Source organism: Lissotriton vulgaris, chromosome 3_2 (assembly GCF_964263255.1).
Source record: "Lissotriton vulgaris chromosome 3_2, aLisVul1.2, whole genome shotgun sequence".
NCBI lineage: Eukaryota > Metazoa > Chordata > Amphibia > Caudata > Salamandridae > Lissotriton > Lissotriton vulgaris.
Window position 1 is genome coordinate 18086162 of NC_141690.1, and position 19888 is coordinate 18106049.

The following is a 19888-nucleotide window of genomic DNA, read 5'->3' on the forward strand; positions in this document are numbered from 1 at the left end:
CGCTGCCTACCTGGATGACATTGCTGTCTTCAGCAGCAGTTGGGAGGACCATTTGCAACATTTGCAAGCAGTTCTCCAGGCCCTGAAACAAGCTGGCTTAACAATCAAAGCCAGCAAATGTCAGATTGGGCAGGGGTCGGTTGTGTACCTTGGACACTTGGTGGGTAGGGGAACAGTGCAGCCCCTTCAGGCAAAGATTGAGGCAATCATGGCCTGGGAACCCCCCAAGACCCAGACTGAGGTCCGAGCTTTCCTGGGCCTCACAGGTTACTACTGTCGCTTTGTGAAGGGGTATGGCACTATTGTAGCACCCCTCACAGAGCTTACCTCAAAGAAACAACCTCGACGGGTAGTTTGGACAGAGACTTGTCAGCAAGCCTTTGAAAAATTGAAGCAGGCAATGTGTGCCGCACCGGTCCTGAGGGCCCCAGACTTCTCCAAGGAGTTCATTGTCCAGACAGATGCATCAGAACATGGCATTGGGGCAGTGTTATCGCAACTTAATGAAGAGGGTCTGAATCAGCCTGTAGTCTTCCTATCTAGGAGACTGCTTCCCCGGGAACAGAAGTGGAGTGCGATTGAGCGGGAGGCTTTTGCGGTGGTGTGGGCTCTGAAGAAGTTGCGGCCATACCTGTTTGGTTTGGTTCAGACTGACCACCGCCCCCTTCGTTGGCTGATGCAGATGAAGGGGGAAAATACCAAGTTGTTGAGATGGTCCATCTCCCTACAGGGAATGGACTTCCGGGTGGAACATCGGCCTGGAGTGGACCACGCCAATGCAGACGGTCTCTCTAGGTATTTCCACCTTAGTGATGAGGACTCCCAAGGGGTTGGGTAGCTCTCCCCACTTTCAGCTGGGGGGGACGCGTGTTAGACCTGTCTGGCCTTTTGCGTAGCCCCTCCTATTATTTATTTATTTTGTCCCCTTTATGCCCCTCATTCCCTTTCTATCTTTTTGTGTCCACTAGATTTTTATGGTGTTGGCCTGGGGGATAGATGCTCTTTTCCCCTCATAGTTTTTTACCTCAGGCCAAGGTGCCCTTTTCTGACTGGAATTCACTTAGATCTACAAAATGGTGGTTTCCAACTGTCACAACTGCCATCCCCTGGAAAGACCCATAGGTTAACATAGAGCCTTCTAGAACCTTCTGGACCCTACTGGACCCTGGGTGGACAGGCTATATAAGGGCAGAGGTCAGGAAGCCATTTTGTGTAGTCTAGAGAGTGTGAGGAGTGAGGCAGTGGCGAGCGGAGGTGGACGCACAGAGAGAAGTTAGTTGACAGAAAGTTTGACAGCCTCTTCTGGAAGTCGTTTCCCCTTAGCCTCTGACCAAACCCTCTGATGGGACCTTGTCATCTGAGGGAGTCAGCTCAGTGATTTCAGCTGGCCCCTCCTTGAGATCCTCCGGCCTCTGCTAACCTAAAACCTCGCCGCTGACTGGGTAAAACCCCTTCCCTCTGAACTGCTTACCGGTCTCCCCAAAGAGCGGAGTTGAGACGCCCTGTGCCGGCTGTGGAGTCCTTGAAGCGGAGATAAGGAATTGCAGTGGGGCTGTTGGACTGGTGCGTGATCGAGGAGACGCTGATCCCCGCGCATGCCCAGAAGTGCGGAGCGGTATCCAGCGTTGGTAGGCGCCACGTCTTTTGCCGCGGAGTAGCGGCCCGAGTGTTGCGCAGGCCAGGTGCGAGGCGGGGCAGTGCCTTGGAGGAGGAGCGCTGTCCCTGAGGCGAGCAGGCTCGGTAAGCGGGCGGCCCCGGAGGTGCGGAAGCGTCTGTGCGCCGTGCAGGCCCAGAGAAGGGCTGAAGGAACCCTCGGCTGGATCGAGAGTGAGGCGGAATTGTACCACGACGAGAAACCGGGCGGGAGGTGCGCATCATCTCGCCACAGCCAGTGAAGCCTTACGCCTGACGCCAGCCGGAGAGTGAGTGACTGGTCTGGCGGGTTAGGCTAAGAGGCGTACAGCTTCTTGTCGAGCCTCTACTGATGTCCTCCTTTCTTCCGGAAATTCCAGACTGGGGCCAATGAAGGGCCTTCTTTGAAAGTAAGGAGGGTGTGTGTTGGGGGAGCTGGAGAGCGGGGATCCACCGACCAAGAGTCCTGAGAGGTGTTTCCCTTTCCTACTGCACGGAACAGAACGTGTGGGTAATTGACTCAAGAAGCCTTTAAGACTTCCATCAAAGACTCTTAATCCAGTAATGCTGTAAGGGTTCTCCTGACATGGTACTGGGATAGGAAAGGATCCTGTTTTAGGGGTGGCGGAGGAGATCCCTGGTAAGAATCCTACGGGGTGTCATTCCTAAAACGTTAGCATTGAGTGTGAATGCTAGGAACAGAGTTAAAGAGTGGGAACTTATCATTCTTTACAATGCCAATGCTTTTCGGTGGGAACTGTGTATATTGATTCATTTTACTCACTTCTGTTTTCCATTGACTGTATTACATCGTTAGGAAATTGGTGGGTGAAGGCGTGTTGAAATTGATGGAATTGACAAGTCAAGCCTAATATGGATTTGTAAAGTGTTATTTATCATTCAAAGTGAACAAGAGTTTTTAAGGAGAAATACTGGTGTAAAAGAAATATAGTGAAAGAAATCTATTTTTATAAAACAGTCCATATTTTTCCAATCTATTGGTGTAGGGTCATTTTTAGCGTGGAAGTGCATTGAGTTACTGCTGGGTGGTGTGCAACCTTTACACATGTACATCTGATAACAGACAGTCTTACCCTAGGCCAGGCTACCCTAGGTGACCAGGCATCCCCAGGTCCAACAAGAGCCATGTATGTTCCAAGTGCGTGCTGAAATGTTATCATGAGCGCTCCATGCGCAGTAAGCAAAGGAAAACAAGCACTTTCAAGAGAGTGCTACAAGGTTACCATAAGTGCTCCATACACAGTCAGCAAACCAAAACCAAAAGCGCTTTCAAGCGCGTGCTGTAAGATGCACAGTAAGCGCTCCAGGCACTGCAAGCAAAGGAAAACAAAAGCACTTCCAAAAGCATGCTGCAAAGTTCACAGTAAGTGCTCAAAGAGCTGTAAGTAAAGGAAAACAAAGTTCTTCCAAGCACTACCTGCAAGGTACACAGTAAGCGCTCCAAGCGCTGATACCTACTGTGAGCTAGTAATACAGGGGAAACCTTGGAAGATGCACTCCACTGTATGTTAGGTCCAGTTGCAGAAAAGGCAAGGTATAATGCTTTACAAGCCGTCCAATAAAAATTCCAGCAATGGTTGGGAACCAGGAAGAGGATGAACAATTGATTGTCGTCCATGTTCTTAGTCAAAATAGAGCAATGTTGTGTACTTGGATGCTGGCTATATGTCGTTCAACATGAAAGTCCAACCCGTGCTGCTGACCTCAAGAACGTGAAAGCAAGAGCTGCACCACTGACTTCAAGGCAGTGTTGCTCGCATATCTACTGCACACAGCCATGGATCAAGACATGTAAACAATGTAGGTCTGCCAGGTAGAGGGGTTAAAACAATCATGGAAACAATCAGTCAGGTTTTCTACGACATTCATACCGAGGGGCTCAGAACCATGACAGAAGCAAGCACTGTTGCAATACCGAATAGTGTATGAGTGTGTTAGAGTCAGGCTCAGCTCATTACCCCCTCATATGTCCTCCTCGTCCCAGTCCTTACTATGTGAGGCAATCCTGCCTCACGACAGTCCAATTAAAAACTTTAGTGTTTCTTTTATCTTTACCATATGAGCCCCTCCCACCCACCGCCATTCCTGTTTTTTTTACTGTCCGATATGACAGTCGGAGCATTGGTGTTTGTTGTGATGTGTTTTGTTCCTATTGATGCCGGTTCGTCAGGGGGCTATTGAGCGGGGACTTATGTTTTTATGTTTCTTTAACTTTAGGGTTTATTCTGTTTGTACGCAGACCTAACTGGTGTTCTGGTCTGTCGAGCACTTGCGCCGTTGCCTGAACGTACTCCCCGCGCATCTGCATGGCTGGGACGGGGAGCTTTCATTTGTTTCCTGGCTTCCGGACGTTCCGGTGCTGGAGTTTTCAAGCAGCATCTGGCTCCCGCCGCGATGATCTTTATTTCTGTGCCTGTGGGGGAGGCTGCTGGGCTGTCCTTTTTTGCATTTCAAAGTCTCGTGTTGGTTGAGACTTGGTCACTTAGTGACAATATTTAATGGGAGTTGCTGGGCACTTCCTGGTTAATTCTGTGGCTTCCTGTGTGGTGTTTTTGTCTTCCTGCTTCTGCCATGGGGATGAGGATTCCTCTCTGGTGCCTGCAAAATCTTTGATTAAAAGAAATAATGTACTGGAGCTGCAGGAAGATACAGATTTCCTGGTCTGATCTGCAGGATTTAATTCTTTCTGCTGTGCAGGCTGTTCTGCTTGAACCTTCTGCTAAAGAGTCTAAGGTGGAGGGTGATGAGGACATGGACAATTCCCCTAAGGGGAAGTATATCCAAGGGAAGGTTTTTTGGGACATGTTGGTCCATATTCGTGAGGTGCTGGGGTTTGATCCTAAGTCATTGACTGATGAGAGGTTTTACTCCCAGTATTGTTCCTCAGTGGTGGATGGACTGTCCTTTTATGATGTCATCAAGGACATTCTGGCTAAGGAATGGCTTGAGGTTGACAAGCAGGGGAATCCTCGCTTTCTGGGAAAACGATATTGCCTGGTGGAGTTTGATGCCCAGTTTCCTCAAGTTCCTAAAGTCAATTCCGTTTTGTCCTCCATGGCTTCTTCTTCTTTGTCTTCGGAGGAGGCTTCCCTTGCTAAACCGGTTGAATGGAAGGTGGAGTCCGCTCTGTAGCATTCTTATGCTGCTTCTCATTTTGGGGTTTGGGCTAGCACTTACTCGGCATATGCCTTGCAGGTCCTTATCAAGGATTTCAAGAATTTGTTTGACTGTCTTCAGGATCAGGGTGATACCACTCCTGTCTTGGTGCAGATGGAGGTCTGGGCTCAGTTTCTGTCTGATGTGACTTTTTATACTCTGTGGGCCTACTCCGCAGCTGCCACGGTGGCGGTTGCTGGTCGGAGGTCCCTCTGGACCAAGCCTTGGCATCTTGACGCTGCTCAGAAGGCCTTGATTCATAAACTGCCTTTTGAGTGTCCCCGGCTTTTTGGGGACAATTTGAACTCGATGGTGCAGTAGTCTGCAGAAGAGAAGAAGTTATTGAAAGCTTTTCAGAACGTGCAGAAGAAGTCCTTTTCGCATAAACAGGGGTTTCAAGGTCTGTCTTCTTCTCAGCCCGTTCTTGGTCGGGCCCGAGGTTGGGGGGCTGCGTTTCATTATAAATTTCGGCCTCAGCAACAGCAGCCCCAGTGTGCTGGACAAAAGTGGCTATGCCAAGGTGGGGGCTCGACTCCATTTGTTCCTGGATTGTTGGTCAAGTCTGATTTCCGACCTGTGGGTCCTGTCGGTCATCGTTCTGGTTTACCAGATTTCGTTTCTGGGACCGACCCCTTTTGACTCTTTTCGGGTTACCTCATTGTCAAGAGACCTTGTGAAAAGGTCTGCCATGCTCTCAGACATGGACCTCTTGCTGTCAAAGGGCGCTGCTGTCCTGGTTCCAGAGGCGGAGTGGGCCTGGGGCTCTATTTGACTCTGTTCCCGGACCCAAAACCCGATGGTTCCTTCCGCCCGATTCTGAATCTTACATTTTTGAACAAGCTGGTGGGGCTAGATCATTTTCGGATGGTCACATTGCAATCCGTTATTCCCCTCATCCAAGTGGGAGAAATTCTGGCTTCTCTAGACTTATAAGACAACTATTTTCACGTTCCTGTCCATCCAGGAAGTCAGTGGTTCCTAAGGTTTGCAGGGAACTGGGTCCATGACCCGCTAATGGTGTTGCCTTTCGGCCTCCCTTCTGCTCCCCCTAACTTTTGCAGCTTCAGCGTTTGTCTGCTTTTCCATATATTTATGATTGATTGGTCCCTGCTTCCTCTCATTCTAAGGCTTTTCTGGCAGTGGAGGTGACAATGGCCTTGTTCCAGGGTCTGGTGTTCAAGCTGAATCTGGCGAGGTCTCATCTGGTCCCTGTGCAGAGACTTCAGTTCATCAGGGGACTTTTCGATATTCTGTTGGCGGCGGTGTTTCTCCCTCCTGCTTAGTTCTCTACTCCTCAGGCTCTTCAACAGAACCTGCTGAGTCACCCTTCTGCCCCGGCTCGGGTTTAGTTGCAGGTTCAGGGGTTGATGACTGCCACCACAGCTGTGGTTCCTTCAGCTCACCTGCACCTCAAGCCCATGGTGAATCATCTGTTGACTCAGTGGTCTCCTGTGCAGATTACAACGCTCTGGTTCCTCTCTCCCCTGTTCCGGTTTGGGATTTGGACTGGTGGATTTGCACTCCCAATCTGGAGAAGGGGATGCGTTTCCAGCTTCCTCCTCCCATCTTATTGATAACGGACGCCAGTTTTTGGGGATGGGGGCCACGTTGGGGTCCTTGGAGGCCAAGGGTCAATGGTCTCGGTGGACAGTGCCTTTTCCTCAAATTGGCAGGAGTTGGCGGCCATTTGGCAGGCAATTATGTTCTTTCAGGTTTCTCTCTGAGGGGCGAATCTGTTGGTTTGTACCGACAATCAGGTGGGTTGTTGTTATTTGAACCATCAGGGGGGGGGGCTGGTGCCCATTTCTGAATCTGCTGGCTTCCATGATTTGTGCCTGGCCGGAATCTCACCTGATGGCATTGTGGACTGTTTACATTTAGGGGCACCTGAACTTTCATGCTTGAGCCGCATCTTTCTCTCCTCGGTTCTGTTTTGTATGTCTTTTCCTCTTCAGTTCGGGACTCCCTGGATCTATCTATTTGCTTCCCCTTACAACTCCCTTCTCCCTTAGTTCTGTTCCGAGGGGGTTTGTCCTCAGACTTGGGTAGTGGATGAACTCTCAATTCCTTGGCCCTCGGGCCTTCTGTATGCCTTCCCTCTGATTTAACTCCTCCCGATGGTGCTGCAGAAGATTCGGGGAGGGGGTGTCTGTACTCTTGAATGCTCCTTTTTAGCCTTGCCGCCTTTGTTTTCCAGTCTCCACTTCAGTTTCCTCTTCTGTCTTTATCCCGTCTTTGTTGCCTAAATCTGAGGGCCTGTGAGGAGTGTTTCAAAATTGCCTGGAAGTCGAGATGTTAGCATATATCCCTTGAGAGTAAGGTTGGTAATAGCCAGACCCCCTAAAAAAAACCCTACTCAAACCCCTGCTAAAAAAACCTTCCCTTGATAAAAACGAGCTAAAAAACTACTGGCCCATTGCGAGTCTCCCGTTCGTAGCCAAAGTAACTGAAAAAGCCATGAACACCCAGATCTCTGAATACATCGAAAAACACCATCTCTTGGATGACACGCAATTTGGGTTTCGGAAATACCACGGGACAGATACAGCCTTAATTAAGGCTGCTGATGATATCACGGCAATCAGGGATCAGGGGGGGTCAGCTATCCTGGTAATGTTGGATTTATCAGCGGCCTTCGACACGGTCGACCACACCATCTTGGTCGACCGTGTCGAGGGATTCGGTATCTGTCACTCAGCTAGAGACCTACTCGCCTCTTTTCTGGCCAGAAGAACACAGGCTGTCACCCTAGGACCCTTCCAATCGGCACCACTCTCATCACCATGTGGAGTTCCTCAAGGCTCATCCCTTAGTCCGACACTATTTAATATCTATGTGTCGGACCTTGCTAATACCATCAAAGCACACGGGATGAGCCTAACCTCCTATGCCGACGATACCCAGTTGGTATTAGCTATCAAAGGCGACGGAGATCAAGTGGCAGAAAAATTCAAAAAGGGATTACTAGATATAGGAGAATGGATGGCCACCAATTGTCTGAAATTGAACTCAGAAAAAACTGAGGTGGTCATCTTCGGACCTCTTCTCCCAGCCTGGCCATCAAGCTAGTGGCCAGAAGCTTTCGGCATCCCTCCAAGCCCGACAGCCAAAGTCAGGAATTTGGGAATCATCTTCGACGAAGGTCTAAACTTCATGGACCATGCAAATAAAACAGTATCTACAGCTCATCTAAAGTTGAAGATGATTAGAAAAATTCGCCCCTTCCTCCCGGAGTCAGCGGTCAAAACACTGGTCAGTTCCTTGGTGCTATCAACTCTGGATTACTGCAACGGTCTTTTCCTCAATGCACAATCCAGAGTCATAAGTAAACTACAAACTATTCAGAATGCAGCAGCACGTCTGCTCTCTGGTAAAACAAAATACGAGCCAATATCAAAAAGTATAAAGGAATACCACTGTCTTACCATTCGCAACAGAATACACTTCAAGTCCTTGTGCATTGTATACAAAGCACTCAAAAACCAAGGACCACACTTTCTGAAAGAGCAATTACAACTGTACAAACCAAGCAGACTGTTACGCTCAGCTACTCTCAACCAATTGGTTATTCCACGCACCAAGACGGTGTCTTGGGGTGATCGACGCTTTCTGGTAGCAGCCCCGAAGCTTTGGAATACTCTTCCCCAAAACATCAGGCAGAGCCCCTCCCTCCTTCACTTCCGCAAACTCCTGAAAACATGGTTGTTTGATCAGTGACCCCCCTTCCTCCCCCACTCTCCTTTCTACAAGTAACTGTTTTTCAGCGCCAAGACGCCCGAGGGTATTTGTCGCGCTTTAGAAATGTCAAAAATAAATAAATAAATAAATAAGATATTCACTTTGTATTGTGATGCCTGTGACAAATGTTCATCTTGATATGTCAATACAAACATGATGATTTCCTGAAGCTTGTTTTCCTGTTTAATAAAAAGAATGTACCCCCAAAAAATCTGAGGGCCTGGCTCTTGCGCTGCTAACTTTGGAATCTTTGGGTTGTTCTTCTTTGGTGGCCTGTGACATCCAGCAGTCGCGTCAGGCTTCAACCCTTAAGAGCTATGGTAAGCATTGGGGCTCTTTTGTCTCTTGGTGCTCATCTGTGGTGGGAGATCTGGCCTCTATTCTTGAATTTCTTCGAGATAGGTTTTTGAAGGACCTTTCCCCTTCTACATTGTCTGCTCAATGGACTGCGGTTTGGGCATGTAGGGGTCCGGGGGCATCCCTGGCTTTGCCGTTTGGTCAATCCTGTGATTGTGCCTTCTTGGGATTTGCTGACTGTATTGAGGGGTCTGCAGTTGCCCCCTTGTGAGCCTTTGTAGGAAGCAGACTTATTGTGGTTATCTGCTAAGGTCGCATTACTTTTAGCCATCACCTCCACTAGGTGGTTGGGTGAGTTTGGTGCTCTGCTTGTATCATTTCCTTATTTGCAGTTTCTTTAGGACAGGATGGTTTTGCGGCTTGACCTGGCTTTTCTACCTAAAATCTCCACCAAATTCCATTTGCAGCAGGAAGTGGTTACTCTTGATTTGCCTGGGGATAGGAAAGGAGGTTCGCTTATACCTTCGGCCTTGGATGTTCACATGGCCCCCAAGGTTTACCTCCAACATACCCTGGGGTTTTGTCTTTTTCTTGCTCTGTTTGTCTCCTGTAGGGGTGTGGCCTAGGGGAATAAATCTACTTTCACCATAAGTCGGTTGGTAAGTTTGACGGTCTGCCAATCCTATAAGGCTTTGGGTCTGCCTCCTCCATCTCAGGTTCAGGGGAGTTTGGCGCGTTCTGTGTCCGCTTCCTGGGCTAAGGCGGCGGGGTTTCTATCCAGGAGATTTGTAGGGCAGCTACTTGGCAGTCCCATCATAGGTTTATCCAGCATTATCGCCTTGATGTTTTGCATTTCTCTGTGGACAATTTTGCTGCTGGCGTCTTGAATGCTGCTGTTTCTTAATTTTTGGTTTGAATAAATGTTTTGTACTTTTGCATGGATCCCCGGTGTCCTGCATTTTCTTCATGGTTTTTCTGCTTGTGAGGTCCTCACATAGTAATTACTTGGACGAGGAGGACATATGAGGGGTTAATGTTTTGTTACTTACCGGTAATATTCATTACCCCGCTAAGGCCCTCCGCAACCCAGTCCTGTTCCCTCCCTCCCTCCCTCCTACTGTATTTGTGTCTGGACTTGTTGGTAAAAGGCATGGCGGTGGGTGGGAGGGGCTCATATAGAAAAGATAAAAGAAACACTAATGTTTTAAATTGGACTGTCGTGGGGCAGAATTGCCTCACAAAGTAAGGACTGGGATGAGGAGGACCTTAATCGGGGTAATGAACATTACCAGTAAGTAACAAAACAATTACCATCAATATTCCAGTCGCTCCTGATTTTCACACCTATCCAGTGGCTCTGTGCGCAGGGTCCTGAGCTTGTGCACATGCCCACCATTCACACCAAATACAGCTTACAACAGGAGATAATGAGAAGAGACAAGTGAGAGCAAGTCTGTTACTTATAACCGTATAAAATAAAAGTACCAACATTGTAGTTGAAACAAGTTTAAAATGATGTGCAGAAGTGCATTTATTAATGTAATTTAGTTGTGCCACATTTTCACAAAATGTTCCTATTGGTTAACATGGATGCTGTTTTTTTTTAATTTCAAAAGATTTTATTAGAAGAGTTTTATAAGTAGAGTATTGTCATATTGTCATCGGTGATGCTGGTTATTCACTCCTCCTCTTGCCCCTCCCATCTCGTTCCCTTGCGGATCTTCTCTCCCCACAAGTGGCGCAGAAGCTAACATAAAGATAATGTAACATAAAGTTTTCCTAGCGTGCATGTATTGTGAATAAATTTTTGAGTGTTCCTAAACCGCAACCTTTAAATGTTTTTTCCCGGTAGTTCCAACGCTGAGTTTAGTACCGTTCATGTTTGTTTCGTTTATTATTTAATTGTTTCTTATTATTGTGGACCTCTTAGGATAGCAGCAGCATAGAACTGCTTGATGTTTTCTTAAAAGTAGGATAGTGTTATAAGCATTATAGTGATGCTCTGACCTCTGATTTGTCTAGAATTTGTTACTTGTGTACATGCCACCTTGAAACTGTGTTTTTCTCTCATTTGTTATGTAAGAATTGTGTATAAGAACCCCTCAATTTTGGGTATGAGCCAGAGATTTTCCAGAAAGTCTAACAGTTAGGGATACTGTCCGATTTCTTTATGATTTTGCTGTTTATTTTGGACTTTCATTTCTGATTCATGACTATTCTGTATAACTTGGCATGTGCGCCTACATTGCATGTATTCTGTAATTGTTGATTTCTGAGAAGTTTGTAATAAAACCCTTTAACTTTTCTCAGATCTATAGTTCAGTTGAGTGGTCCAAATTACTTATTTGCAACTTTGCTAACCAAATGTTGGGTCTGGTGTTGGGGAGGGTGCCTTTAGGTGCAAAATCAATCCCGGAGCAGTACCACCTGAGTTAATTTTGTGTGATTTGAATTTTGGGGTGTCCTCAATTTTGGGGTTCTGTTCCCACAGTTTTGTGATTTGTGGATACACACACTCTGAAGGTCAGGTGTGGCAAACCTGTCTCAATAAACAGGATCATCCAGTGCATGGGCCTGGGTCAGGAGTGGCAGCCCTGTCTCAACAAACAGGATCATCCAGTGCATGGGCCTGGGTCAGGAGTGGCAGCCCTGTCTCAACAAACAGGATCATCCAGTGCATGGGCATGGGTCAGGAGTGGCAGCCCTGTCGTAATAAACAGGATCATCCAGTGCATGGGCATGGGTCAGGAGTGGCAGCCTTTTCTCAATTAAAGGCCCCCCCATCTCATTAAAAGGGGACATCCAGTGCCTGGACCTGGACAAGTTGTGGCAGCCACGTCTCATTAAAAGGAACACTCCTGTACATGGGCGTGGTAAGGTCTGGCAGCCCTGTCTCATTAAAAGAGACTATCCAGTGCATGGGCTTGGGCCAGGGGTAACTACCCTGTCTCAGTAAAAGAGACCATTCATAGGATGGTCCTGGACTAGGTGGGGCAGGTCCGTCTCATTAAAAGGGACCATACAGTGCATGGGCTAGGTATGACAGCCTCATCTCAGTCAAAATAACCATCCAGTGCATGGGATGTGCCAGGTGAGGCAGCCTCGTCTCAATGAAAGGCCCCATACAGTGCATGGGCATGGTTCTGCACCGAATGTATGATGTTACAAAGCATACATTTACAATGCATGCCTTTACAACGCAGTTTTTACATCGCAACATCCGTTACAACGCATTCTTTTACACAGCATGCCATTACATCGCATTTTCAGAAACTACCTTTACAATGCTTTCTATTACATCACATTATAACTTTACAATGCATACCATTACAATTCATACCACTACATTGCATTTGAGGTAAGTGTTGAATAGTATAGGAGTAATAATTACTATTCCCACTCCAGTGAGTGCAGCAGTAGGGTAAGTATTGGATAGTGTAGGTGTAGAAATTACTATTCTACCTCCAGTGAGTGCAACAGTAGGGTAAGTGTTGGAGTAGGGTAAGTGTTGGATATTGTAGGGGTAAAAATTACTATTCTAACTCCAGTGAGTGCAACAGTAGGGTAAAGTGTTGGATAGTGTAAGGTTACTATGCGTTGTAATTGTATGCGTTGTAATGACTTGCCATGTAATGCCTGCGTCGTAGTGATATGTATTGTAATGACATGCGTTGTAGTGACATGCAATGTAATGGCTGCGTTGTAATGACATGCGATGTAAAGGATGTTGCGATGTAATGACGGCTTTGTAAAGGTTCTTTCCCTTCTGCACCAGCAGGTCAGAATGCCTGCCGCAGGGCTCCATGTCTGTGTATTCAATAAGGTGAGTGTCGATTACCCTCAATTATAGATGTTAAGCGCACAGTATTCCATGCAGAAGTCGTTTCACAAACATGATACATATATAGAGATGGATTTATATTCTTTTCATCTTTGCATACGCATGAGCAGCTTTCGTTCCTTAATTTACACACTTGAGATATTCCCAGCCCTTGCAGGTTACACAGCTTGCAGAATTTCTCAGCCATCACGTATTTCATCCTGGGTAAGCTTACCCAGGAGCTTTTCTTCTTTTTGAGTTTTAAACATTAATTCAGGCAAACACTGCGGTGCACGCCAGCAGCAGTAGCATACCTGTCGTCATAACCCGGATATACAGATTCGCCACTGGCATATACATACATTAGTGGAAACAGATATAGACGCTTTCTCGGCTGCTGGATAGATTTAGTGTACATTACATCATCCTTTCACATACAATGTCATCAAGATAGAATCAAATGAAACTTTTCTCTGATCATCACTGGAGGGGCTCACGACCTCTCAATGACCTTGCCCTTTCCTTTAAGCAGTCATTCACTTGAGAGTGATCCCCGCTCATGGCCCGTAAATCTTAAAATGTGTACCTGTGCTTCCGACTCAGTGGCGTTAGTTCTCTCGGCTTGGGGCGGGGTCCGCTTGGTATTTATTTGCGCCCCCACCCAACATGGCTCATCGATGGTAAGCCACTGCAAGCGATGAATGCAGCTTGAACAGAAGGTATCGGGTAGGTCAATATCCCGTTTTTTGATTCATGAGCGTAGATGTCACAAAACCGACAAGCTGCATGTAACCAAACGCTTGTCATTCCTTCAGAAACGGACCGTGCAAATAAATACCAAGCGGACCCCGCCCCAAGCCGAGAGAACTAACGCCACTGAGTCGGAAGCACAGGTACACATTTTAAGATTTACGGGCCATGTGAATATACGTGAACAGAGTAATTAAGGTAGAGTTACAAATCATTATTTCCCCGGGCAGGCACACGGAACCCACAGGGGCGTCCATGAACAAATGTTGGACACTGATTGAACTTCAAGTAAAGAAGGGATCACACGAATAAGGTAGGATTGAGGAGTGTTATGTTTGGCATCGGGCATTAGGCTCGTTATTGGAACAGAGAATTGATTCCATTCTATTGGTTTTCCCTTTCCTAGACACTACGACGGGGACCTCCGTATATAATATTTGAACCCCACCTATCTGTGACGATCCTTGTAAGGTATGCACTTACCAGCCAATGCAGATATTAGAGCGATAATGAGGCTATTTTAATACAAAAGAGGAATTGACGTTATTCTTCTTTTTTATTCATATTTTGCACAAACCCTGCAGGAAAAAGTCATAAAGCCCTGATGAGAACACGCAAATTAAAATAGCGAGTTCAAAACGCGTCGGCCAAATGGAGACAAGTATTTGACAACAGCTAGCAATGAGTTGCTCCTTGAACGACTGATATAGAGATTAAGTCCTTCAGTTTCACTTGTATTATTTATGACATCGATCTTTTTCTCCTACTGATTTTTTCTCCATCTGATTGTTAATATACTTCTTTTTTAAGAAAGATAGTGCAAATAATGAATATTGATGTTGGTGCACAAATATTTGTGCAAACGTATATATGAAATGTTCAGATTTACGTTCTGTTGTTTATATGCAATGTTTTTTGATTAAGTATATGTTGTTTGAATAAGTGTATTTCAAATGTATATGGTATGTCTTTTTCGTACAAATGAATTTCTAAATCTAAAAAACAAAAAGTAAAAGGGTATAAATAAATAATACCAGACAAATCTTGAAACATTCTTTATTTGTCACTCCAAAGAAGGAGACTGCGCTTTTTGTATGGTCAGCACTCATTTTTTCAAAATAAGCAGAAGAATGTGGCAGGTTCCCGTGGAAGTGGCTTGTAAGGAATTTGCCTGACTGGTGCCATGGAAAACTGACAGCGTGTTCAGGAAGACAGCTGTGCGCGCAGGGAGTGGGGGCTGTGCAGGCAGGGACTGGGGTACGTGCATGTAGGGAACGGGGTTATGTAGGCGGCCGGTGCATGTGCTGAACCAGCCTGGGGAGGGCGTCTGAGCAAGTTAAATATACATATTGGGCTCTTTAAATAACACGAAATATCAGGAATTTTGTTGTTAATATTTTCAGTTAATTTAGCCCCGTGTTCGGGAACTGAGGCAGATAGGGTAGAAACGTGCGGATTAAAATCGAGAGTTTATGAGCACTCCGTATGATACGATGGTGCATTGGTTAGTGCCGTATGCAGATAATAATAAATGTGTTTGTCACGTTGGGTACCTACTTTTTATTATATTTTATTATATATATTTTATTTTATTATATTTGAGAGGTTAGCGCCTGGATCCCCCATCCCCCCCCCACACACACACATTACCTTGAATGCGGACCGTTTACACCATGTTAATTGCGCGCTGGTGTGTATTGATAGGGTGAGGCAGGCAGGCCTATTACGTGTACTCCTGTGACAGCTTTTAAGTACTGCTGCGCTGCACTCCGCCCCATTCATGTCTCTTCTTGACTCAGCACTGCTTGATTCTGGGCTCGTCACTTTATGCGCCAAGCTGGGGTTCTTATAGCTCGTCCCCACTCACACGTGATGTGCAAATCTGCTATACTTCATGCCCATGCAGACAGCTTCCACAGAAAGTAATCCCCTGAAGTGATCTTTTTTAAAGCTGCAGGTTTCAAAATCATTCCCAGGAATGACGTGAAATGATATTGTTTTATAAAATGCACTAAAACCCAAGGTACCAAAGCGCTATTGCGAGACAGACTAATCTACAGAGTCAAACAAACCAACCAAGAAGTAAGGGAACTGTAGTGAGAAAACCAAGTTTCCAAATGCGTTTTAAGGGAGTCTGCTTCAGAATTGTGAGTGGGCTCTGCCTTTCATCCTTCTGAAGTAGATAAAGCAAGCAACATGCATCAGAGCCACACCTCCCTCATTTACTGATCTGATTGGTCCCAAACCAGGTTTCTTTCGCTTTGCCAACACCCGCCACAATGTTTGGAGCAGGTCTTCGAACCGCATGTACAGAAGACCTCTCTCCCATCCATCCAGTACATTACAGATGGTACACAATATTTCATGTCCCTTCAGCACCCTCACGCACCCTCTCATACCCTCACCCACTCTCACACACACCCTCACTCACCCTCACACCCACAAACACTCACCCCCCCTCACCCTCACACCCCCTCACCCTTACTCTCCCACCTACTCACCCTTACCCTCACTCACCTCACTCACCCTCACACACCCTCACTCACCCTCACACACCCTCACACACCCTCTCACCCTCGCACACCCCCTCACACACCCTCTCACCCTCATTCACCCTCACACACCCTCTCACCCTCACACACCCTCTCACACACCCTCACCCTCACATCTCCTCACCCTCCCATCCCCTCCCGTCCCCTCACACTCCCATCCCCTCACCCCCCTCACCCTCTCACACACCCTCACCCTCTCACACACCCTCACCCTCTCACACACCCTCACCCTCTCACACACCCTTTCACCCTCACACACCCTTTCACCCTCACACACCCTTTCACCCTCACACACCCTTTAACACCCTTTCACCCCCTCACACTCACACCCCCTCACCCTCACACACCCTCTCACCCTCACACATCCTCTCACCCTCACACATCCTCTCACCCTCACACATCCTCTCACCCTCACACATCCTCTCCCCTCACACATCCTCTCACCCTCACACCTCCTCTCACCCTCACACAGCCTCTCACCCTCACACAGCCTCTCACCCTCACACATCCTCTCACCCTCACACATCCTCTCACCCTCACACACCCTCACCACTCTACCGCCCTCACTCTACCACCCTCACTCTACCGCCCTCACTCACTCTACCGCCTTCACTCACTCTACCGCCCTCACTCACCCTACCGCCCTCACTCACCCTACCGCCCTCACTCACCCTACCGCCCTCACTCACCCTACCACCCTCACTCGCCCTACCGCCCTCACTCACCCTACCGCCCTCACTCACTCTACCGCCCTCACTCACTCTACCGCCCTCACTCTATCTATCGCCCTCCCTCTCTTCCACCCACCTCCTTCTGTAAATCCCTGTTCTCTTCTCCTGTGCTGCTCTGCTGTTCTCTTCCACCCACCTCCTTCTTTAACTCCCTGTTCTCTTCTGATGATCTGCTGCTCTCTTCCACCTCGCCTCCTTCTCTAACTCCCTGTTCTCTTCTCCCATGCTGATCTGCTCCTCTGTTCCACCCACCTCCTTCTCTATCTCCCTGTTCTCTTCTCCTGTGCCGATCTGCTGTTCTCTTCCACCCCGCCTCCTTCCTTAACTCCCTATTCTCTTCTCCTGTGCTGATCTGCTGCTCTCATCCACCCGCCTCCTTCTTTAACTCCCTGTTAACTTCTGCAGATCTGCTGCTCTCTTCCTCCTCACCTCCTTCCCTAACTCCCTGTTCTATTCTCTTCTCCTGTGCTGATCTGCTGCTCTCTTCCACCCGCTTCCTTCTTTAACTCCCAGTTCTCTTCTCCTGTGCTGATCTGCTGCTCTCTTCCACGCCACCACCTTCTTTAACTCCCTGTTCTCTTCTCCTGTGCTGATCTGCTCCTCTCTTCCACCCGCCTCCTTCTTTAACTCCCTGTTCTCTTCTCCTGTGCTGATCTCTTCCACATACATCCTTCTGTAACCGCACACACATACATACATACAACCACGCACACACACACGCATACAACCACACCACACACAATCTCACACACAATCACACACACACAACCACACACACAACCCACACACAAACATCACCCCATACATCACCCCGCACATCACCCCGCACATCACCCCGCACATCACCCCGCCACACACACACAACCACACACATCTATCTATCGCCCTCACTATCTATCACACCACCACAGCATCACTCAGGGGCACCACAATATCACTATGCGCTACCACAGCATCACTGAACGCCACTGCATAACTCGTCGCCACCACAACATCACTCAGCGCCACCACAGTATCAATCTGTGCAACCATTCAACAACAACTGGTTTAACCCTATTAGTGCCCATTGAAAATCCTTCAGTGCTAAGCCATTTAATGACTTTTTGGAGTGCTTTGCTTTAACATGCTGTAGTTTGTGTAATTATGATTATAATGTTGGGAAACTATACATTTTTGGTTTCAGTACTTCTTGAACTATTAATTTGCATATAAAACTTACATTTATAAAACACCCTGAAGTCACATGACACAATTCAAGATGGCCGCCAGGTGACTGTGAAAATGATAAGTGTAAATGACCGCGTTGGTAGGGTAATAAAAAAAATAGTGTTTTCCAAAAGCAGATACTTAGAAATATTTATTAGTCCGTTTGCTCAATGGTAATAGGGCAGATTTTTATTTTTATTTTGTTTTTGGTGTTTTTTATGGCTCTTTGTCACACTATGACATAGATATAAGGCACAAACATTTGTCATGTTTTTCTATTGTTGTGCAGAATCTAAACTTATAAGCCTAGCAGAATTGGTTCACAGAAGTAAAATGGATGGTTCAGAGACTACCATTAGTAAATTTATGAAAATACATATTTTTGCTGCTTTTGACAGCACTTTACATGCTATAAAATGGCCGACATGCTGTTTCGTCTGTTGGGGTTTTTCATATAATGATCTCAGTCTTGTTATTGGACATATGTTCAACATCTCAAAATATATTTTCTGACTTTTATGCACAGTAGTGATGCATATTTTGTGAATGGTTGGCATATGATTTCATGCATATAACTCCTGAAGGTCACAGTCCTTGACCTTTGACCCTAAATGGTAGCTACTGGAAGTGTGCAAAGGATATATCTTTGTAACAGTGAAATTGTTTTTGCAAAGTGAGGCATCTTTGTAAAGGTCGTTGTCTGATCTCATAGGTCAACTAGTCAAATTTTATAAGAGGTGAAAAAACGTGACCTTTGACCCCCAAATACACATTTTTTTAACCTTTTTTCTGTTTATTCTGTTACCGTTGGATCAATCTCAACAAGTGTGGCATTATTGGACTCGGCATGCAAAGTACTATTTTTTCCTTTGTTCAAATTATTGTAGAGGTCATAAAATGTGACCTTTGACCTCTATTTGCCCTTATTGCAGATGTTTACGGAGTTTATTCCATTACGGTGAGACCATTGTTTACAAGTGTTGCAGTGTTTGAATTGTAATGATAATTACTTACATTTTTTTCAATAAATTGGTGAGAGGGGGGTCATGTGGTTTGACCTTTGACCTCTATTTACACTGTTCTAAGTGTTTCATGGTCTTTAATCCATTACTGTTAGATCATTTGTTACAATTGAGGCATTATTGGAATTGTAATGATGAGTACCTGCATCCTCCTTAGTTACTGTGTTGGAGGAGGTTATGCTTTATGACCTTTGACCTCTAATTATACTTGTTTAGGTGTATCAAGGTCGTTATTGCACACTACCTTTGCATAATGTCTTACTAGTGTTGCATTATTGTAATTGTCTTGATAAATACTTATGCTTTCATTGGTGTCGGGGATCATGTCTGTTGACCTTTGACCTTTAATTATATTTTTCTAAGTCTTTCAATGTCATTAATGCATTACGGCTGGATCCTTCCTGCCCATATTACCCTCTACACCTCTACTTACCTCTGCTATCATTGGTCTCTCGCCTGCAACCTCCGGTGCTACGCCTGCAGACTTTTTGGCAAAAAAAGAAACTCTATTGAGAAGCATTGGGCGCCTGGAACTTAATTGGCATCCTGCACTTGGCCACCCCTGTGCCCCTGGTGGTGTATGTTTGTTTCTGCTCTGAAGCCCCCCCCCCCCTGTGCTTGTGCTAACCCCCAAAGCTTGGCACCTGCAACCAATCTACTTCTCTGCAAGCAGTGTAGCTCTAGGCATTCCCAGCCTCTTTTTGAAAGCATTGGGCCAACCTCCGACTTTGACCTCTGCACCAAGCTGCCCCGGTGCCACTGGTGGTGCAGTTTTGGTACTCTCCTTACCCTTTGCCCTAACTGACCTTTCCAAATATTCTATGAATCCTTACATGGACGACCAGACTAGTTAGACCAGTATGGCCTGGCACATTTCTTGTGAGCCCGTGTGGGACGGTGGTCAACACAGGTTGCCAATGGAGACTCTTCGATGCTCTCCTATTGAAGAAGACTTAGGAGCCC